The 23,868-nt window shown below is 37.9% G+C and overlaps 1 long non-coding RNA gene across 1 annotated transcript; it reads left to right on the top strand.

Annotated features, from left to right (window-relative positions):
• The first annotated feature begins 496 nt into the window (after positions 1-496).
• On the top strand, positions 497-7,870 carry LOC120112830. Its single transcript, XR_005514452.1, has 2 exons — positions 497-875; positions 5,647-7,870. It is a non-coding gene; the product is annotated as an uncharacterized LOC120112830 (long non-coding RNA).
• Positions 7,871-23,868: the final 15,998 nt, after the last annotated feature.

Below are 23,868 nucleotides of genomic sequence, written 5' to 3'. Positions count from 1 at the left end.
GATTGGGTTGTCGCACTAACGAGCAGGCGCCCCATGCTGTGCACAGGGAGCTTGGGAAAAGAATTGCCGAGGGGGATGCAGGCCACCGGCGGGGGAGGATACATTCGGAGGTGCGGCGTGGAGCAGCTTTGTTGGATTTTTAACAAGAAAGAGAAATGGAAGATTGTACAATTGAATGGAAACAAAATAGGGGTCCGAATGAAAAAAAAAATCACTTTTTCTCATGTTGTGACATAATTTTCCCGTCTATAGACTGGAGATGGAGTACAGGCAAGTTTGGAGAATAGGATAGGCGAGTAAGCCTTTTTACTTATCAAACTACCATTCAAAAGCAAAAGATATTTTCGGACTCCAGTGAACATAAAAACCAAAAAACTACTAAAATTCATACGAAAAGAAAGATAAAATAATCCCATAAAAATTCAGAATTGGTGACAGCAAGCGTGCTTTGAAATTTGTAGATTTTTTTTGCAGAGTGCCTCATGAAAATTGTTGATAGTTTTTTGGGACTTTGCTCCAAATTCCTATTTGAAAAGGACCTTTTTGCAAAAGGGGCATAATAAGTTATTTCTTTCATGCTTTCAGCTGGGCCCCTCTTCTTTTGGGTTAACAGGTTTTCTTTGGGACCGTGGCTTCTCGGTTCCTTATATAAGGCAGCAAGTTTTTTTTTTTAGGGTACTGTGAGGAAGGACCCTGATCGCCGCCCCCTGCTCTCTTGCTCTCGGTCTTTTGCTCTTGGTGTTCCAGCTTCAAAAGACATCTTCTTCCGCTCGCTGGGGACTCTTCATCTTCAGCCGTGACTCCTCACAGTGGGCCTCTTGTTTCCGTGAACCCTCTTTCTTCTTTGCTGTTCACAGCATATGCAACAAGGGAAGGTATGATTTTGATATTCATTTGATCTACCATTGGAGCCGTAGAAAGGTAGCTTTGCATACTATACTTTTGATCTATCATTGTGGCTGCAGAAGGGTTGATCCGATCAGGTTGTTTTGCCTTATATTTGGTTTATTTTTGCCTCATATTGTGATCATTTGGCAGTCCATATTTTGGGCTTTTATGTATCTTTGTTTGTACCCTATTGGGAAGATTGACATAGTGGATTGCTCCTCCTCCCCGTGGATGTAGACACTTGCTGCCAAACCACGTAAATCTGGTATCTTTGTGCTTGTCTATTCATGCCTGTGATGTGTTTGGTGAAATGCCTGAATGAGAGTAACTGTTAATTGTTAAGCCGGATAGATTAATTATTGTGCCCAAGTAATCACAACAATTAGTATCAGAGCTATGGCTACTGTTGGGCAACAAAATTCATCTAGGGCTAACGATTCGGCTTCTGTTTCTCATTCCACTACCATAAGGCATGAAGTGGCTGTATTTGATGGCACAGGGGACTTCTCACTATGGAAGGTAAAGATGAAATACTTGTTGGTTAAAGAGGGTGTAGCAAAGGCCCTCAAGGGTATGGATGCAATCCCAGGAGATAATGAGGCTGTCAAAGAAGAGATTAATGAGAGAGCACTAGGGACTCTATTTTCGGGCTTGAGTGATAAAGTCCTACGCAATGTTGTGGATCTTCATACAGCTATGGGAGTATGGAAAAAATTGGAGAGTTTATATATGGCAAAATCCCTTACTAGTAGACTGTATTTGAGGGGAAAGTTGCACACATTTCGTATGTCAGAAGGGACTTCACTCAAAGATCACTTGGATGAGTATAATAAGCTCCTACTTGATTTATCAAATATTGGTGTTGAAGTAGATGAAGAAGACAAGGCTTTGATCCTGATCTACTCATTGCCTAAGTCCTTTGAGCATATTACTACTACTATGCTCTATGGAAAAGAGACAATAAGTCTTGAAGAGGTAGAAGCTACTTTGTTATCCAATGAGATTAGATTGAAAGTACAGCTACAATATCAAGTTCAGACTCCAGCTCAAGGACTTATAGTTAGAGGTAGAGATGAGCAGAAGAAAGGTGGACAAGGTAGAAACAAATCCAAAACCAGATCAAAGTCTAGGTCTAGAAGACCAGGTATTTGTCACTATTGTAAGAAGCCAGGCCACTGGAAATCAGAATGTAGACTACTACAGTCTAAGAAAGAGAGGGAACAAAAGGATAAAGGAACCGTCTCAGACTCGGCAACGGTTGCAGTTTCATCAGCAGGTCACAACAGTAATGATAATGATGCAGTATTTACAGCTGCTTGCAGTGTTAGTCATCCTGATACTTGGATTGTGGACTCTGGAGCATCTTTCCACATGACACCCCATAAGGAATGGTTCTCTTCTTTTAGATCATGTGAGGGGGGCACCGTTCTTCTTGGAGATGATGGCATTTGCAAAGTGGAAGGCGTTGGTACAGTTCAAATTAAATCTAATGCAAACACTGTGGTGACTTTGGACGATGTCAGATATATTCCTCAACTAAAGAGAAACCTTCTCTCAGTACATGCTTTCGATAGTGCATGTTTCGAGGGGAGATGAGGTAGAGGATCAATAACTATCAATAAAGGAGTATTGACTTTATTGAAAGGAAAACTGTGTGGGACCCTTTACTATTTGGATGGTAGTACAATAGTTGGACAGGCTTCAGCAGTACAGTCTTCTACTGAGCAGTTGACACACCTGTGGCATCAGAGATTGGGCCACATCTCAGACAAAGGTTTACAGGAGCTGAGCAGACGTGGTTTGCTAAGTGGTCAGAAGGTTGGTGCACTTGGATTCTGTGAGCATTGTGTGTTCGGAAAACAACACAGGGTCAGCTTTTCTATAGGCGTGCACAGGACAGCTGGTATATTAGATTATATTCATTCTGACCTATGGGGGCCTGCCCCAATTACATCCAAGGGTGGATCTAGGTATTTACTCACTTTTATTGATGACTACTCCCGCAAAGTCTGGATATACACTATCAGAAATAAGAGTGATGTGTTTGACACATTCAAGAAGTGGAAGGCTATGGTCGAGAGGCATACTGATAGAAAGTTGAAAACCTTCCGAACTGACAATGGATTAGAATTTTGTTCTACTGAGTTTAATGACTTTTGCAAATCAGAGGGCATTGTCAGACACAGAACCACAGTAGGTACACCTCAACAGAATGGTGTGGCAGAACGCATGAATCGCACACTAATTGAGAGAGTCAGATCAATGCTATCTAGTTCTGGATTAACTAGAGATTTTTGGGCAGAGGCCGCTCACACAGCCTGCTACATTATAAACCGATCTCCAACATCAGCATTGGGCATGAAAACTCCGGAAGAAATGTGGACAGGAAGACCTGCAGACTATTCAGTACTCAGAGTCTTTGGGTGTCCAGCTTATGCATATGTAAGAGATGGAAAGTTGGACCCCAGGGCTAAGAAGTGCGTATTTCTTGGATACGCATATGGGGTAAAAGGCTACAGACTATGGTGCACAGAGCCTAGATCCTAAGGTTTTTTAGTCAGTAGGGATGTGACATTTCATGAGATAGCTACTCCTTTAAGGCAGCTACAGCCAAGTTCTTCTCAGAAGGATCTGGGTCAAGATCAGATGGATAGGACTGTTATGAATATTGATCAGACTATCAGATCACAGCAGCAGCAGGCAAATGAAGATACTTTTATTCTGAATGAGCAGCAACAGCAGACAGATGCAGAGATACAGACTCAGAAGGAGGTTACCATGCAAGGTCAGGATCAGATTGATAGCATTGCCACTTGTAGACCCAGGCGTCAGATCAGAACACCACAAAGGTATGGCTTTGAGGATTCAGCTTGTGTTGGGTTAGTTTATTATGCTCTGAGCATTGCAGACACTATTGGTGATGAGCCGACCACATATCAGGAGGCTATTAGTAGTCCATAGGCTGAACAATGGACCATGGCTATGGTTGAAGAATTACAATCTTTAGAGAAGAATCAGACTTGAAAATTAGTCAGATTACCAGAGGGCAAGAAGGCAATTGGCTGCAAATGGATCTTCAAGAATAAAGAGGGAGCCAGTCATCAGGATTTTAGATATAAGGCCAGGTTGGTAGCTAAAGGCTATTGTCAACGAGAGGGAATTGACTATAAGGAAATATTTTCTCCTGTAGTTAAACACTCTTCTATTCATGTGTTGCTCACCTTAGTTGTTTCTCAGGATTTAGAGCTGGAACAGCTAGATGTTAAAACAGCTTTTCTTCACGGTGATTTAGAGGAACAGATTTATATGCAACAGCCACCTGGTTTTGAGGTTCCAGACAAGGAAGATCATGTATGTTTGCTCAAGAGATCATTATATGGTCTCAAGCAGTCTCCAAGACAGTGGTATCGCAAATTTGATAAGTTTATGATCGACCATGGATACAACATATCTCCATATGACAGTTGCGTATATCACCAGCGGTTTTCAGATGGATCCTTTTGTTATTTATTGCTGTATGTGGATGATATGATGATAGCAGCCAAGGATATATCAGTCATCCAAAATCTGAAAGCTGAGCTTAGTACTGCATTTGAGATGAAGGATCTTGGACCGGCAAAGAAGATACTTGGGATGGAGATCAGTCGTGACAGGCAGTTGGGTAGACTTTTTCTTACTCAGCATGGATATATTAAGAAAGTCTTGGATAAATTTGGTATGTCTACAGTCAAGCCAGTCACTACTCCTTTTGCCAGTCATTTCAAATTATCTGCCAGACTCTGTCCCCAGACTGAGGATGAGGAGAGATATATGTCCAGAGTGCCATATACAAGTGCAGTAGGCAGCATCATGTATGCAATGGTCTGCACTCGACCTGATATTTCACAGGCAGTAAGCGTAGTAAGCAGATACATGGATAAGCCTGGAAAGGCTCACTGGTCAGCTGTGAAATGGATACTTAGATATCTGAAAGGCACTTCTAATTTGGGATTCATATTCTCCGCACAGAGTAATTGCACTGTTACAGGATTTTCTGATTCAGATTATGCTAGTGATTTGGACAGAAGGAGGTCATTAACCGGATATGTATTTACTCTCTCTGGTTGTGCAGTCAGTTGGAAGGCTACTTTGCAGCCTACAGTTGCTTTGTCTACTACAGAAGCAGAGTATATGGCGTTGACAGAGGCAGCAAAGGAAGCTATTTGGTTAAGAGGATTAGTACAGGATTTGGGTCTCGAGCAGGACCGTTTGGATATTAATTGTGACAGTCAGAGTGCTTTGCATCTTGCCAGAGATCAGATGTATCACGAACGCACTAAGCATGTAGATGTCAGGTATCACTTCATCAGAGACTTGGTAAAGAATGGTGATGTCCGGCTTCAGAAAATTTACACTGCTCATAATCCGGCTGATATGTTCACTAAACCAATCACAGCAGTTAAGTTCAGGACTTTCCTGAACTTGATTGGTGTGAGCATTTGTTAATGCCCTTTCGGGCTTGTGGTGAGGAGGAGGTTATTTTTATCAATCCATATTTGATGATAGGTACATGATTTGTCGCAAGGAGGAGGATTGTTGATAGTTTTTTGGGACTTTGCTCCAAATTCCTATTTGAAAAGGACCTTTTTGCAAAAGGGGCATAATAAGTTATTTCTTTCATGCTTTCAGCTGGGCCCCTCTTCTTTTGGGTTAACAGGTTTTCTTTGGGACCGTGGCTTCTCGGTTCCTTATATAAGGCAGCAAGTTTTTTTTTTTTAGGGTACTGTGAGGAAGGACCTTGATCGCCGCCCCCTGCTCTCTTGCTCTCGGTCTTTTTCTCTTGGTGTTCCAGCTTCAAAAGACATCTTCTTCCGCTCGCTGGGGACTCTTCATCTTCAGCCGTGACTCCTCACAGTGGGCCTCTTGTTTCCGTGAACCCTCTTTCTTCTTTGCTGTTCACAGCATATGCAACAAGGGAAGGTATGATTTTGATATTTATTTGATCTACCATTGGAGCCGTAGAAAGGTAGCTTTGCATACTACACTTTTGATCTATCATTGTGGCTGCAGAAGGGTTGATCCGATCAGGTTGTTTTGCCTTATATTTGGTTTATTTTTGCCTCCTATTGTGATCATTTGGCAGTCCATATTTTGGGCTTTTATGTATCTTTGTTTGTACCCTATTGGGAAGATTGACATAGTGGATTGCTCTTCCTCCCCGTGGATGTAGGCACTTGCTGCCGAACCACGTAAATCTGGTATCTTTGTGCTTGTCTATTCATGCCTGTGATGTGTTTGGTAAAATGCCTGAATGAGAGTAACTGTTAATTGTTAAGCCGGATAGATTAATTATTGTGCCCAAGTAATCACAACAAAAATGTCTGCAAGTTCCTGAATGAAGTGGTAGCAAAAGAATAGATCTCTATCGTGGAAAATGTAGACTTGTCATAGAACATCATGGTAGCTTCTTGCTTCTCTTATACATTTGATAGGATCCTTTTGAGCTTATACCATGGGACATGCCATACTTGTGGCCACAGCGTACTTGAATCTAGAGCTTGAGAGAGCAATGGAGCGTTGATTCTTTGTTGCCCAGGATATCACCCCAGACTGAAGACTTATAGCAAAAACAGACGTGCATCTTTTGTCGTCTGCAGAACCAATACAATCACAATCAGTATAAGAAACAAGCTTGAATCCTTTACTTGTCCATATCAAATTCCACAATCCAGTGTTCCTAGGGCATATTGTAGTACTCTTTCAGCTGCACCAAGATGATCCTTTCTTGGATTATGAATAAATCTAGATAACAAGTTCATTGCACAAATAATACCTGTCTTGGAGGGAGTCAAATAAATCAGTCCTCCAATCAAGTTTTCGCAGTACTTCTGGTTTACTTTAGCAAGTCCATCTAAAACAAACTTTTCATTTTTTATTCAAGCGAGTTTTTTACAGGTTTATAACTTGACTTATAGAATGTTATCAATAAATCACAGGCATATTTTTCTTGGAATAAAAATTTTATTAGCATATTGAATAATTTCATCCCTGAAAAGAAAATGTAAAACACCTAAGTTTGTCATTTCAAATTCTAACATGAAAATTTTCCCTGAATTCGTTAATAATTCCCATTAACAAATATCATATAATTAACATAAAAACAAACTAGGAGAATTTTCATACCTTCGGATCTTACAATGGATGTTTGCTCACTTTTACTTTTTCTAAACTTGTTTTAAGGAAGCATCTGTCAATCTTACTATACCGTGCCATGGATTCTATTTTAGTCCAGATAAAGCTTTCTTCAAATTATACACTTGATGCTCCTTCCTTTTTACTTCAAAACCTAGAAGCCATTGAACATACGCTTTTCTTGCAACTCTCCATTTCAAAAAAAATGCAGATACACCTACTATCCCTTTTGTGTTTCCTAGGCTAACACGGTTTTCATGGTATCGATTCCTGCAATAGGAGAAAATGTCTCCATGAAATCAATACTTGGAATTAATGCATACGCTTAAGCAATGAACCAAGCTTTATACCTTTAAAGTGATCGATTAAATTGGATTTGCATTTGTAGATCCATTTGTACCAATGACCTCTTTTCCTTGGGATAGATAATTAGGTCTTCCTATTCTGTTCCTTTCAATCACATCCATTTCTTTATAATTGCATCTTCAAAACAAGTAGATTCCAAAGCAAAACTAGCAAAATCACAAGATTGATATATATATCAACAAGACTTTGGATTTTCCTTACGAGAGATTCTATGTCACTTGAGGATGGAGAATCATGGTCAACAGGCATATAATCAATAGGAGAGGTCTAATTACAAGGTCGAACCTCGCAAGATGAGTCAACATTCTAATCTACAATCAAAGAAGAATTTTCTATCCTATTTCCCAATTCCATGTATCAATTTTGGCGAAATAACATCACGATTGACGATCAATTTTTTATCAACAACATTATAAAGTTTATAGCCTTCTGTTTCATCACTATATCCCACAAAAAATCATTTGATGCTTTTACCATCTAACTTACCCCTTTTTTTCCTTGCTAAGATTTTCTAACTTGGAAAGGAAATATATGTTGTTTATAATAAACGCAAGATTCAAAAATATACCCATCATTCTCAACCAAAGGCAAACCAATCACCAAATTTGTTTTTATATCATATATTTAAACCACCAAAATTTAAAAATGTCCAAATTTTTTGTGCCAGAACCATGAATCACCGCAAGATCTAACATTAAATGTAATCAAGGAGAGTTAAAAAAATGTCAAAGAAAACATTTTTTTATTTACAAATAATCAATTTTATGTGCTTGTTATCATAGATCATGCAGTTATCATTATCAAGAATAGAATAATATCATTTTCTCATCAATTGCCCAAACTAATCAAATTTTGTGCTAAACTTGGTACATGCATCACTTATGAATTAATTTCATACTAGATTTAGTTTCCATTATAAATTTCCCCTTGCCTTAAACTTGAACCTAATTATCGTCTCCTATCCTAAACTGTGATCCGGCAAACTCATCTAGATTCAAAAATCACTATAGCCACTTCGTGAAAACCATATAGGAGATCCATAATTTGTATCATTTGTACACAAAAGTGAGTAAAATTAATAAATATTCTCCGCTATTTTCCACCATCAATTTTTTCTTCATGAAAGTTTTCTTGATTTTTATGTTTCTTCTTCCAACAATTTTTATCAACGCGACCTTTTTTTCCAATTAGAATATTGAGGAACATTGGGGTTTTTCTTTTTATACTAATAATCTTTTTCAATATGACCCGCTTTTTTTGCAATGGAAACACTAGATGGTTTCGTAGATTCCTTCCTTGCAGTTTCTTTGATCATTCGATTTGTCTCTACCCTGAAAGCATGACTTTCCTCATCCTGGCATTTTATTTTTTTTCCTACATATTCACTTTTAGTTCTTTTCTTCGAACCTTTCCTCCATGGAAGTTTCTATAGATCTATTCATTCTCTATTCATGCACTTAGAGAGACTCTTAATATAAGGACAAGTTGGTTAGACATTTAGATTCCTCAATAGTAACAATAACCAAATCAAATTTAAGGGATGAACTTTGTAAAATTCTTCTACAACTGTTTGATCTTTGATATCATCACTAGGGGACTTAATTTTGTTGTACTACATTTTAAAATCCATTTGCAGCCTAATGGAAAGTAGCAAGACAAATTAGAATCTAGGGAGTATCAGGTGGTGATCATGTGGCTGATTGTATGTTAGGACTAAGTATTTTGGACTCATTACCAACCCAACCACTAGTTGAAGTTTGAATCCAACTTGCTACTCTTCTATTGGTGCTTGTGCTTGGGTTTTGTAAAAGTTTTACTTGCGCCTATAAATGTTTAAAATGAACTGGTATATATATAAGATCTGCTAATATGTATTAAGATACTGCTTTCCTTCCTTTTGTTCATTCTCTTATTGCATTTTAAGTATTCAATCGAGTTTTTTTACCAACCCCCTTGTCAGGATTGAAAAATAAAAATATATACTTCAATTGTTTGATATTTATTTTATCATTAATTTTGATTGCATAATATGTAACTTTTCTTCTTTTCTTTGTAGTTTTGGTATTTAAAAATTTTATAATTACTTCATTTGAGAATTAAGTTACTCCATTGTAAGTGTCAAGTTGGTTATACACTTAGACTCAGTGGGAAAGAGACTTGACCCATAAATTTGAATTTGTGGGTTGAGTCATGCAACACTTGAGTTAGTGAGTATAGTTGGACTAACCATTAACTTATTGCTAACTCTGTAGATCAAAAGTATGTTGAACATGTGCAAGCCGAAGTGAGTAGGTGTTGAGATTGGTACAGGCTGAAGGGTGAGGGGTTGGGATGAGGCTAAAGGAAGGATGGAGAGTGAATATTTTTTTTTCCTCTCAAGATAAGTACTACAGTGCAACTAAAAATTTAATCATGTACTTTATTTTTTTTAATGCAGAGGTTAATGTAGTTCCTTTCATTTTATCAAGTGCATATTAAGTTGTAGCCATGAACTATTGGTTATCATGCATAATATTAATTGCTACAAGTACTCAAATGTTTCTTTTGTGTTAACCAAGAGCTTGGATGTAAAGATAGTTTTGCCTTTCATTTAGTTATAGCTAGGTCCAAATATTGCATATCTGTATACATATTTTATAGCATATTTCTTGAACATGAATATTATTTCATTATTTTTGCATGAACCATCAAATTCAAGTTAATTAGAGCATAGAATTCGTATTCAAGACAATCATTTGTTCCTGATGCTGTATAGAAGGCAATCGTTAATATTAATAACTTCAGCATTGTAAGATTTTGTGCCTCTAAATCTATTGTACAACTATTAAATATCTAATTATGAATCTTAATACTAGTTTTATATGTTAAGAAAATTTAATTTTGATTTTATTATTGGGTTCATGTCCAAGTACTCCTAGAGCTAACCTTTTCCAACCCTAGGAGATTTACATGTGGTGCCTAAAGCATCAATAGTTTACAAAGATTTCAAGTCAATATAGGAAACCAAAGGAGCAGCTACTAGGGCTAAAAATGAGTCGAATATTATCTGACCGAATCCGCTTCCATATCCAATTCTAATCAGATTTCGATAGAAATCCTTATATCCAATCGCATTCGAACATAGATATGGATATATTTTATAATTTCGCCAGATATCGGATACAGATTCGGATATTAAGATTTTTTTTTTTTTTGATATCGGATATAGATTTGGATATCCGATTAAAATCCGAATATCGGATACGGATTTGGATAGCCAGTTAAAATAATCCACAACCATCTATAAGGCAAAAAAAAAATCTGTATATCTGCATCAAACTTGAAACCACTTGCAATGTTGCAAGCTACTTAACCATCATGACAACATTAACATGGAACATATAATTATGGTTTATTATACTCATTCAAAACTTGCTCACATATAAAAGACAAACATATTATATATGTTATGCCATTCATATTCTAATAATTCATTATTTTTGTAATAAATCAATCTTCTTCTTTTTAACAAAAAAATAAATATGAATACCTTTATTTTATTCTTTATAATATTTTGAAAACTTTTTTCTAAAATATTTAAAACCATCAATAATTTCAACATATTCCAATATTGTGTAATATTTTTGAAAGTTATTTAAAAAAAGATAATTCGTGATGCATTTTATTTATGTTGCAATTTAAAAAGTAGTAAGGGTATTAAATAAAGAAAACTTTTAATAATTTTTAAAATATATATTATGCAAATAATTTTAATTTTTATTATATTTCTAATATAAATCTGCATAGATTAGTGATCTAAGTCCTTGATTAGTCTGTCTCTATGCAAGTTTAGTAATTACTTTTTAAGCCATAATCTGGTTATGGTGCATCTCTTGCAATCTTCATAGTGAATTTCGCACCTATCCTATACAAATATGCTATATATTTAGTTTTCATTATTGAATTCAACTTGACATCTAGTTTATATTCGAATAATCTCTAACTTATATCCGTATCTATGTAAAACAAATATGGATATGATTAATATCCTATTCATGTTCATATTTGTTTAGAACAAATATAGATACTAGTTTTGGTATCTATTTAATATCAATATTCATATTCATATCTATAAAAAATATGGATATAAATATGAATATACTAGTATCTGGTCTATTTTCAATCCTAGCATCTCCTTATTATTTGCAATGCTAATTTCATTAGACTTTTTTAATATGTACGGATGGGATCATCACAACCATCAATGGTTGAATGCTTTTCTGTTATTTTAACCATGTGGGAGTTTTTTTATTCCTGCTACCGCTCTACAGCATATCTTTTCATATACTTCATAGTCCATCAACTGCCACGTGCAAAAAAATAGAGGCAGTTCCACCTCATTTGGCCTACACGTCCCCACTTTGATCATCATCTTAAAATACTCCACTATTTCTCATCACGTATCTCTCTCCTTCCCTATGTTCTTTTTTTTTTAATAATACAGGCAAACCATCTTAGTGTAAACACGGCCTCTGGCATCTAAAGTACAAGATCCCGCAAATTTGCCTAGGGGCTTCCATATTGGTTTGAAACATGGGAACATCCCGTTAGCTACATTGTTAGCTTCAAGAACAATAAAGTTGGGGTGATCTTCCATATATATCTATGTAAGGAGAGAATAAGACTTTTCGAACCGGATGTCCATAAGAGTGGCAATTATGTTAAGTTGGACCATATATCGATTAAATTGGATAAAAGATGGTTAAAAATCTATTAATCTGTACCAAATTTATTTATTAAAAAAAGTCAAAATTTAAATATGGAGCTGACTATTTTATTAAACACATAACTCAACCTGTCCTATAATAGGTTGAAATTAAGTTAAAAAGATTAAGCGTTGCCGCTTGTAGTTTAGATGCGCTGTATAGTTAACTGACAATCCTAGAATTATCTTTCAGCATAAATTGAATTCCTCTTAAAATGACGGTAGCACATATGAATCCCTCAAATGTGTCTCTCAGCTCCATCATTGAAATTGTGAAGTTGTAGAGATGCAGCACCCCAGCAAGAATCCTACCATGCATGATTTTTTTTTTTTTGAATAAAAATGGCAATTCATATAGCTCTAACATGAGTACATGAAGATGAGAGTATGATTGTCACCATACCTATCCACACTTCAGATCCAATCAATCACCAGAGATGAGTCTCTCTTGAGATGCACCCGCTCGGCGCTGAGTACCCTCCTCGTATAGGATAAACCCTTTCAAGCAGCCCGCATCTCTGCCCCAATGACAGTGAGCCCTAGCATGCGACGACCACTGGCTGCTATCAGCCTGCCAAGAGAGTCTCTGATCACAAATCCCATACCCCCAGAGACACCGTCCACCGACATGCTACTGTCAAAGTTCACTTTGAGATGACCAAGGGGTGGGGGCACCTAAGAAACAAGGGCGAACCTGAGCGCTGTGATGGCGGAAAGAGTACCCTAGATGTCCCTGGCCATCTCAGAAGAGAACTGTTGCCCAAGAAGACAACCCAAGAGGGGGGGGGGGGGGTGAATTGGGTTTGGATTAATTTTCGACCAATTAAAATTATGATTAGTAATTAACTAAATCTATTGCAAGCAAATTAGTTAAGTTACTAGATGATGTGAAATAAGAGAGAGAGAACAACAGCCAATACAAACACAAACCAGTTTATAGTGGTTCGGAGCTAACCCTTGCTCCTACGTCCACTCCCCAAGCTTCACTTGGGAGTCACTATAATCCCTTGGATTACAGCCGGTTGTTTTACAAGTTCACAACCCAACTTATTGTTTTAACGAGATCACAACGAACTCGGTCGGTTTTCACAGGCTCACCGACTGGAACCACCCGATTGTTTTTTCGGGATCACAATCAAACCCTTACACCGTTTGTTTTAACTTCGGCTCACCAACTAACCTTACAACCCTTGATTCAATCCCCTGATTGAACCAAGTAAAAAAAGTAGTGTTTGGGATTTCACAGAGAATGTTTCTAAACAAGCAAATGTGATACACAATAAATGCAAAGTAAAGGTTAGAAGTCCTCAAACAGATTTTGGAATGGAAAGTTGGGACTTCTCGATTTCTGGGTTTCCTCTGGAAAGTACTGAAGATTTGAGGACAGTAGAAGAGCCTTGAAAGCGAAGGAAGTGTTTGTGGGATGGAGTTGAATGCATCTCTTCCTTCTTTTGCTTGTATTTACTCTTGAGAACTCTTGGTAGGTGGAAAATGCCTTTTTACTTGAATGGAATAGCTCTCTTGATGTCTACTACTGTTTACTCTGGCTATTTAAACTGTCCCTCTTGAAAAATAGCCGTTAGACACTAATTTGTGGCTGTTCTGCACAGTCTGCACCTCCTGACAATGTATCCGTTGGGGTCGGAGTCGACTCGCTCGATCTGGAGTCGACTCGGCTGTTGCTGGAGTTGACTCATGCTTTACTGGAGACGACTCCCTCACTGTTCAGAATTTGAATTAAAGTGCTGTCCCGTCCTGGAGTCGACTCGGGCCAAACCTGGAGTCGACTCGCCATGATCTGGAGATGACTTGGCATTTTGGAGACGACTCGTTCTCAAGATTCCAGAGATCTATTTTTCTGCATTTCTCTCTCAAGTCGACTCGGATCCTCTTGGAGTCGACTCGGCTCTCAGAGATCGAAAAACTGATCATCTGTCTTTCGAGTTGAACTGCCTCGGAGTCGACTCGCACATTGTTGGGGTCGACTCGGCTGACTTGGGGTCGACCCTCAAATTCTTGGAGTCGACTCGGCTCTCAGAGTCACTAAGTTTGGTTTTCTGCCTTTCAGTCCGTTTTTCTCTAAGAGTCGACTCTGGCATGTTTAGGAGTCGACTCGCCAGACGTTGGAGTCGACTCGCATCCTTCTGGAGTCGACTCGGTAACAGGGTCTAGAAAACACTTCTCTGTCTTTTTGTCTGTTACTCCTTGGAGTCGACTCGGAACCGTCGGGAGTCGACCCGGCAAGCATCAGAGTCGACTCGAAATCGTCGGAGTCGACTCGGTGACAGGGTCTAAAATTCATCTTTCTGTCCTTCTGTCTGTTCTCAGTCGGAGTCGACTCGTAGTGTACCGGAGTCGACTCGAGCTTGTGCCAGAACCTCTGAAATACTTAAAGTCGACTCGCAATCTTCCGGAGTCGACTCGAGCTTCAGACTTTGGCTTAATTGAGTTCAACACTTAGCCAAATGACTTTGAACAAAAGCTCGATGCTCTTAAAGATAAATTCACATATATTTGCCTGAAACACTAGATTGAATTCATTAGTACAACATGAAATATACTTAAATGCTTTGAGCTCATCAAAATCAAATAGGGGTATAATCAATCACTCCACAATCTTTTCCTTTTTGATGATGACAAAACATTGAGTATTTGTAAAGTGAATTGCTCAACCAACAGGTGATTTATAGTAAAGTTTTGAAATGAATTCAAATATCTAGTCATTTAATTTATCCAAAATTGAAAGGTATGAAACAGTAAATCCTGAAATTAAAGCTCCCCTTTTCATTTGAAATTATATAAGCCTTCATATCATGCAATCAATTGTTTGGCTTATATGTGTTTAATGAAATTGCTTTCTTAAGATTTCAGATTCTCCCCCTCAACATGTGCATTCAATTTTGTTTAGGTTCTCTGAATTTTCTTTTAATGTTTTGAAACTTTTGAGCTTTAAATTCTTACTTTCAGAGAAAAAATCTGACAATTTGTTCTTGAGTATGATTCAACTAATCTCTGAATATCCATTGAATAGATTCTGGAGATTACTCCTGGAGGAGCTCCAACAGAGAGATAATGAGCCTCGAGATATTGAATCCACTAAGAACAAATTACTTTTTGCTTTAAGGATTTTTTCTTTTTAGTGATTCCCTTTACATTTTAGTGATTCCTAGTGATTCTTTTTACATTTAAAAACATCATATTTTCTCCCCCTTTTTGTCATCATAGAAAAAAGAAAGTATCAAAGAAGTAATGTAGAGACATATAACATTCAATTCATTGAAGCATAACAAAAGACACAATGTTCAAATTTTACAGAAAAGGATTTCATTGATTACTAAATTTGATTACACTTTGAAGAGTCCAAAAGGACTTTACATAAAAAAAAAAATAAAACTAAAGTCATTTGGGGGTGGATGATGATGAGGTTCCCAAATTACGCCGCTGAGCTTTCATAACCAAGCTCATTCCTTCAGAGACATTTCCTAGCTGTGCAATGATCTCTGAGGTCGCCGTAGTCTGTGTCTGAGCCAATTGGGTCACACTTTCTTGGAGGATGTCAAGTTTGAAGATTAAGACATTTGCTAGCCTTTCTACACCCTGACTCTGGCTACCCAGCTTTTCCCTGATGCTATTTCGCATCTTCCTCGTGTCATCCTTTATATCACTAATACTCCAGTATTGACCTTGGACTAGACTCCTTATGTTGTACATTTTCTCCTTCAGGTCTGCTACCATCTTGGACACTGCTGCTAAGGAGGGAACGACGTCAGTGGAGGGAGTACTCAGTGGACCTCGGAGCTCTCTCAATATATCTTCTCTCAGCTCCCTCACAATCTCCTTTCTCATCTCCCGAAGCTGCTCAGTGCTGATCCGGACTTCTAGAGGTTGCTGAGGTGGTGGAGCTGTAAATGGTCCAGCTGAAGTAGATGGGAATGAAGGACCAGAAGTAGAAGAAAAAGTAGGAGGAGCTGTGTAGTGGTCCTGGTCATGGTCAGGGCTAGGTGAGTGATGAGTGGTAGGGTCGGATGGTGTGGATGAAGATGTTTTCCTAACCCAAAATTCTCGACTTTATGGAACCCCATTCTATAGAGAGTCCCCTCACCCATATGATCAGTGAACCTAAGAAAGCGTGTGGGTTCTCTCTCAGGGATAGGGACCTCTAACTTCCTAAAAATAAGTGTGAAGAGCATGCCATATGGGAGACTCAACCTAGGTTTATCTAGGGGTTCATAGATATATTTGTAGATGAGTTTGGAAAAGTTGATGGGAGTGTCTTGGAGAATGTGGAACATCAATGCTAGGTCTCTCTTAGAGATGAAGTCAAACCTACCAGTTTGGAAAAGAGAGTCCTAGAAATAATACTTAGGAGAAGCCGCATTTTAGTCAAAAGTTGATTTGCAAACACCTCCTCTATAGGGGATTGAGGTGGGCTCCCTAAGATGGCCGTAAGGGCCTCTGTCCTATCATGGGGATGAGTGGGAAAAATTCCCTCTCGGAAGAGATGGAGGATTCGAGCAATGAAGTCCTCCGAGATAAAAATAGGGACACCCGCTACGGTTCCTTAGATACCACCGCTACCTCGTGCGACAGTCCCATAAAATTCTCTAACTAACCCTGGGTAGGTAGGGAGGTCTAGTGAACAGAAGAACTCTAAGCCTTGAGCCCTAAGATGATGCCCTAGGGTGAACCCTTCCCGGGAGAGGAAGTCAAAGTTGACTTTCCTTCTGGTAGAGACTACCTTTCCAGTGCACGAACGCGAGGGAACCGGCCTAGGCGGGGAAGAAACTGGAGGTGGTGGCCTCACGGGTTCGTTCCGTGCCTTGGACCGTCGCTCGGCACCGCTCGCGGAGAGAGGTCTTTTCCGGCTCGGGACAACGGCTTTCCTAGGCATTTTGACTTAAAAACCGAGGGATGGACAAGAAAAATTGAAGAAAACTTGAGGAAAAGAACCTAAAATGGGTCGGAGATGAGGTCGGAGACGACTCTAGGATTTTAGAACAGTGGCGGCCGAAAATATAAGTGAAGAATAAACGTTTCGATTAGGGTTAAAAAATGGATTCCCGATCTCGAGTCGACTCTGGTAGGTCGCAAGTCGACTCGACCTCGAGTCGACTCCTAAATATGCGCGAGTCGACTCGCCCACGAGCCGACTCTAAAATCTATTCGAGTCGACTCGAACTCTGGCACATAACCAAAAAACTCAGTTAATTCCATGCCAAAGAAGAGAGAGATATGGAAATCTTTATAATTTAAGGAATGATTTGATGACCATAGACGAGAAATCCTATATCCAATATATGCTAATCATCAAAATCAATGAATTATAGGGGAGTATCACAAGAATGGATCAATCACTCCTAACCCTCTTTTAAGAATACAAAATCGATCTTCACTTAAGGGTTTTGTGAAGATGTCAGCAAGTTGATCATCAGTGCAAACAAATTCAAGCATTACATCACCATTTAACACATGATCTCTTATGAAGTGATGTCTTATCTCAATATGTTTAGTTCTTGAGTGTTGAATTGGATTTTTAGTTAGATTTATGGTACTTGTATTATCACAATTTATGGGAATCTTATTTTGTTTAATGCCATAATCTTCAAGTTGTTGCTTGATCCATAAAATTTGAGCACAACAACTTCCGGTAGCAACATATTCGGCTTCAGCCGTAGATAGTGCAACCGAGTTTTGTTTCTTGCTAAACTATGAAATTAGGTTTTCTCCTAAAAATTGATAAGACCCGCTGGTGCTTTTTCTATCAAGTTTACAACCAGCGAAGTCTGAATCAGTGTACCCTATTAAGTTTATGCTTGATTCTTTAGAGTACTATAGACCTATATTTTTTGTTCCTATGAGATATTTAAAAATTCTCTTAACTGCAATTAGGTGTGATTCCTTAGGATTAGATTGATACCTAGCACACATGCATACACTAAACATGATGTCAGGTCTACTTGCTGTAAGATATAGTAATGAACCTATCAAACCTCTATACAGCTTTTGATCTACTGACTTACCTGATTCATCTTTGTCTAATTTGCATGATGAGCTCATCGGAGTGCTGATTGACTTGTTTTCATCCATATCAAACTTCTTAAGCATCTCCTTGATGTATTTAGCTTGATTGATGAAGATCCCTTCCTTAGATTGTTTGATTTGAAGTCCGAGAAAATAATTCAGCTCTCCCATCATGCTCATTTTAAATTCACTCTACATTAAATCAGCAAATTCTTCGCAGAGGTGATTGTTAGTAGCACCGAAAATAATATCATCTACATAAATCTGCACTACTAACATATCTTTATTTTTTCTTTTTAAAAACAGTGTTGTATCAACATTTCCTCTAGAAAATTCATGGTCTAATAAAAATTTGCTAAGTCTTTCATACCATGCTCTAGGGGCTTGTTTTAGGCCATAAAGTGCTTTATTTAGTTTATAAACATGATTGGGGTATTGATGATTCTCAAAACCAGGAGGTTATTCTACATAGACCTCCTCATTAATATACCCATTCAAGAAGGCACTTTTTACATCCATTTGGAATAATTTGAAATCTTTATTACATGCAAATGCTAGTAACAATCTAATTACCTCAAGTCTAGCTACAGGAGCAAAAGTCTCATCAAAGTCTATACCTTCTTCTTGATTATATTCCTTTGCTACTAGTCTAGCCTTATTCCTAATCACGACTCCATTTTCATCAAGTTTATTTTTGTATATCCATTTAGTTCCTATTATTGAGTATTCAGTGGGTCTTTCAACTAAGTTCCACACTTTATTTCTTGTAAATTGGTTAAGTTCCTCTTGCATAGCATTTATCCAATTTACATCACTTTCAGCTTCTTCAATGTTTTTAGGTTCTAAATGTGAAACAAATGCAAGATGATTTTTAAGTTTCTAAGAGAGGCTTTAGTTCTAACAGGTTGAGATGGATCATCTAAGATTACTTCTTTAGGATGACCGCGAGCATACCTCCAAGCCTTTGTAAGCCCATGTTCGGCAATTACATCTTGGCTTGTTGTAGTTTCTTCAACTTGCTCGGGTTCATCCTCTTGTAGAGTCATGTGATCCATTTTTTCCTCAATTATTCCTGCATCATCATCAAATACTACTCTCTTGCTGGAGGAAGCATTATTAGAATCATCAAAAACAACATGAATGGATTTTTCAATTACAAGGGTTCTTTTGTTGAAGACTCTAGAAGCCTTACTTGATGTAGAATATCCCAAAAAGATACCTTCATTAGATTTGGAATCAAATTTACCTAAGTTATCTTTGCCATTATTATGAATGAAATACCTACATCCAAACACATGAAAGTAGTTTACTTTGGGCTTTCTATCTCTCCAAAGTTCGTAAGGTGTTTTCTTTATAATTGGTCTTAATAGAACTCTATTTAATATATGACATGATGTGTTAATGGCTTCTCCCCAAAAATACTTTGGGAGGTTACTTTCACACAACATAGTTCTAGCCATTTCCTCTAGGATTCTATTCTTTCTTTCCACAACTCCATTTTATTGTGGTGTCCTAGGTACAGAGAAATTATGAGTTATTCCCTTTTTACTACAGAATTCATCAAATAGATGATTTTCAAATTCCGTTCCATGATCACTCCTAATAGCTATAACTGAAGTATTTCTTGAATTAGTTACTTTCTTATGAAATTTCTTAAATACTGAAAATGCTTCATCTTTATGAGCTAAAAATATGACCCATGTTTATCTAGAAAAATCATCTACAATGACAAGGCCATACTTGTTTCCACCAAGGCTTGTGGTTCTAGTTGGTCCAAAAAGATCCATGTGAAGTAGTTCAAGTGGTCTAGCAGTAGAGACACAATTTATGGATTTAAAGGAACTTCTAGATTGTTTGCCATATTGACATGCTTCACAAATTTTATTTTTCTCAAATTTTAGCTTTGGCAAACCAATCACAGAATCTCTTTTAACTAATTTTGATATTGTATCCATATTTGCATGACCTAATTTACGGTGCCATAACCAACTTGCATCATTAACTTTAGAATCACTAGCTACTAGGCAACAGCTATTATTGGCGAGATCTTCAAGATCTACTACATACACATTGCCATGTCTTATTCCTTTGAATACTAAGCTATTGTCAATTGAGTTGGTTATGATGCATAGAGATGGCTTAAACAGAACATCAAAATCTCTATCACATAATTGACTAACGCTAAGTAAGTTATGCTTAAGACCATCTACAAACCGTACATTATCAACGAAGGTTGAAGGAGTGATTTGTATTTTACCTATACCAATGATGTGACCTTGGTTGTTGTCTCCAAAAGTCACCGCACCTCCCTCTTTAGGCTCTAGGATGAAGAATTGCTTCTTGTCATCCGTCATGTGTCTTGAGCAGCCACTATCCAAGTACCAACAGTGTTTGTTGACCTTGGCTGCAAGACACTCCTACACAAGAAAATCATACAGTTTTAGGTACCCGAGTTTTCTTAGGTCCTTCAAGGTTAGTAATGTTGGTTCCTTTTGGAACCCAAATCTTTTTAATCATTCTTTTAACTTCAGTTTTTTTGTGGTTACATATATTTGCTATATGTCCTACTTTACCACAACAAAAACAAGTTACATTTTTGGTTTTACATTCTTCGGCTTTTACAAAAAAGTTTTTAAGAAATTTTTGCTTGTTGTTAGGCTTATACCCTAAACTGGCTTTATTAAATACAACTCTTTGATTATTAAGAATTATTTCTAGTTTCTCAGAACTAAAGGTAAACTTCTCAACTATAGGTTTATATTTTTCAAGTTCTTTTGTTAAGTTCAGTTTTTCTGTTTTTAGTAGATTTAGATTTTTTGTAAAGTTATCTTTTAGAGTTCATTTACTGTTTTTAAGTTCTGAAACTTCCTTAGTTAGTCTTTTGTTATCTTTAATTAAAGTATTAGTTTTTGAGTTAGCAATTGGTTGCTTGTTTTAAGTTCTAAATTTTCTTTGATGATAGAGTCCTTGTCCTTAATTAATTTATCGTACTTATGAGTGTAAGATTGATTAGTTAGTTTCAATTCTTTATTTTTAAGGTTTATTGTCTTATATTCATCCATTAGTTCATTAAAAGCATCATACAATTCATTAAAGATAAAATCTAAATGTATTTCAGATATTACCTCATTTTTGTTTGCCATGAAATAAAAATTTGTTTTTTCCTCTTGTTCCTCATCCAATGATGATGATGATTGATCGGAGTCTGTCAAAGTGGAGACAAGAGCTTTCTTCTTCTTGTATTTGCTGCCCTTCTTCAGCAAGGGATAGTCGATTCTGAAATGTCCCAGCTTCTTGCATTCATAGCAACCGATTCCCTCACTTTCCTTTTTCTTACCTTTGTCCTTGTTGTAGGAACTTGAGGAACCTCTCTTCTGATGAAAGGACTTCTTTTGGTTAATGAATCTTTTGAACTTTCGCACGAGAAGAGCCTCATCTTCATCTTCCTCATTGTCTTCTTCTTCACTACTGCTACTGCAAGAGGGATCCTTGTTAGAAGAAGTAGACTTAAGGGCAATTACCTTTTTCTTGTGGGAGGACTCTTCTTCACTGTATTGCTTCATCGTGAGCTCATGTGTCATCAAAGATCCAAGGAGCTCCTCGAGTGGCAGCTTGTTCAAGTCTTTAGCTTCTTGGATCGCCGTTACCTTGGCTTCCCATGACCTTGGTAAAGATCGAAAAAATTTTCTGACAAGGTCACTGTTAGTATAACTTTTGTCAAGGCCTTTTAAGCCGTTGACGATATCAGTAAACTAGTGAACATACAAGTGATGGTTTCATTAGATTCCATTTTAAATAGTTCATACTTATAAACTAGCATGTTTATTTTAGATTTCTTGACTTGATTCGTGCCCTTGTGGGTCACTTCAAGTCTATCCCATATCTCTTTTGCAGAATTGCAAGTAGAGATTCTATTAAATTCATTATGGTCTAAGGCACAAAATAGTACATTCATTGCTTTGGCATTTAGTTGTGCCTTTCTTCTATCACTATCATCCCAATCTTTTTCAAGCTTGGGTATAGAAATGTTATCTACATAGATAGAAGGAATATATGGTCCATTAACTATGATGCTCCAAACATCATAGTCTTGGGCTTGGATAAATATCCTCATTCTAGCCTTCCAATAGGTGTAGTTAGTTCCATTGAAGAATGGAGGCCTATTGGTGGATTGCCCCTCACTAAGAGAAGATCCAAAAGGGGTTGTCTATTTGATCTTTTACTCTTTTAATATAAGAGCTCCTGCTCTGATACCACTTGTTGCCCAAGAAGACAACCCAAGAGGAGGGGTGAATTGGGTTTGGATTAATTTTCGACCAATTAAAACTATGATTAGTAATTAACTAAATCTATTGCAAGCAAATTAGGTAAGTTACTAGATGATGTGAAATAAGAGAGAGAGAGAGAGAGAACAACAGCCAATACAAACACAAACCAATTTATAGTGGTTCGGAGCTAACCCTTGCTCCTACGTCCACTCTCCAAGCTTCACTTGGGAGTTCACTATAATTCCTTGGATTACAGCCGGTTGTGTTACAAGTTCACAACCCAACTTATTATTTTCACGAGATCACAACGAACTCGGTCGGTTTTCACAGGCTCACCAACTAGAACCATCCGATTATTTTTTCGGGATCACAATCAAACCTTTACACCGTTGGTTTTAACTTCGGCTCACCAACTAACCTTACAACCCTTGATTCAATCTCCTGATTGAACCAAGTAAGAAAAGTAGTGTTTGGGATTTCATAGAGAATGCTTCTAAACAAGCAAATGTGATAAACAATAAATGCAAAGTAAAGGTTAGAAGTCCTCGTAGTGTACCGGAGTCGACTCGAGCTTGTGCCAGAACCTCTGAAACACTTAGAGTCGACTCGCAATCTTTCGGAGTCGACTCGAGCTTCAGACTTTGGCTTAATTGAGTTCTACACTTAGCCAAATGACTTTGAACAAAAGCTCGATGCTCTTAAAGATAAATTCCCATATATTTGCCTGAAATACTAGATTGAATTCATTAGTACAATATGAAATATGTCATCAAAATCAAATAGGGGTATAATCAATCACTCCACAAGAACATAACAGTAGCAGCGGTGACCTCTTCCGCATGTAACAAAGCTCGATCCACCACCAACCTCGGAGACGACCTCCTACCCTCAAATAGGCTAGCATTCTTGTCCAGCCATATATAATAGGCCAAGTACGCTCTAAGGATGCCCGCCTCAACAAAATTGGGACTCCGCATGAATACTCTCAGCAGGTGAATCAGGTCCTGTGCCGACTCCACTAAGTGGGGTAATGGAACAAGAGACCTACTCCATATCTTCCTAGCCCTAAGGTACTGCAAAAGAACATAACCAATGGTCTCCTCGGTATCCGTACACAAGTCATAGCACTGAGTAATCCACACACTCCGCCTAGCTAGCAAACTCTTGGTCGGTAGATAACCCTATGCCACCTTTCAGATGAAGAGCGCCACACGCGGGTGAAACCGTATCCTCCAAATCCATCCTTCCTTAATCTGCCGATCTGTCACCCTACTAATCATAGAGTGAAGATCCTTGGCTCGCATCTGCAACTGCCCCGACGAAAACCATACTAGCCTATCAGACTCCTCCTGGGTAGGAACCGGAAGAGTCAGAATCATCTCTGCCAACTGCTCTCCAAAAATCTCCCGA

Source organism: Phoenix dactylifera, chromosome 13 (genome assembly GCF_009389715.1).
Source record: "Phoenix dactylifera cultivar Barhee BC4 chromosome 13, palm_55x_up_171113_PBpolish2nd_filt_p, whole genome shotgun sequence".
Classification (NCBI taxonomy): Eukaryota; Viridiplantae; Streptophyta; class Magnoliopsida; order Arecales; family Arecaceae; genus Phoenix; species Phoenix dactylifera.
Note: the sequence above shows the minus strand (reverse complement) of the source record. Positions and strands in the feature narration are given on the sequence as shown.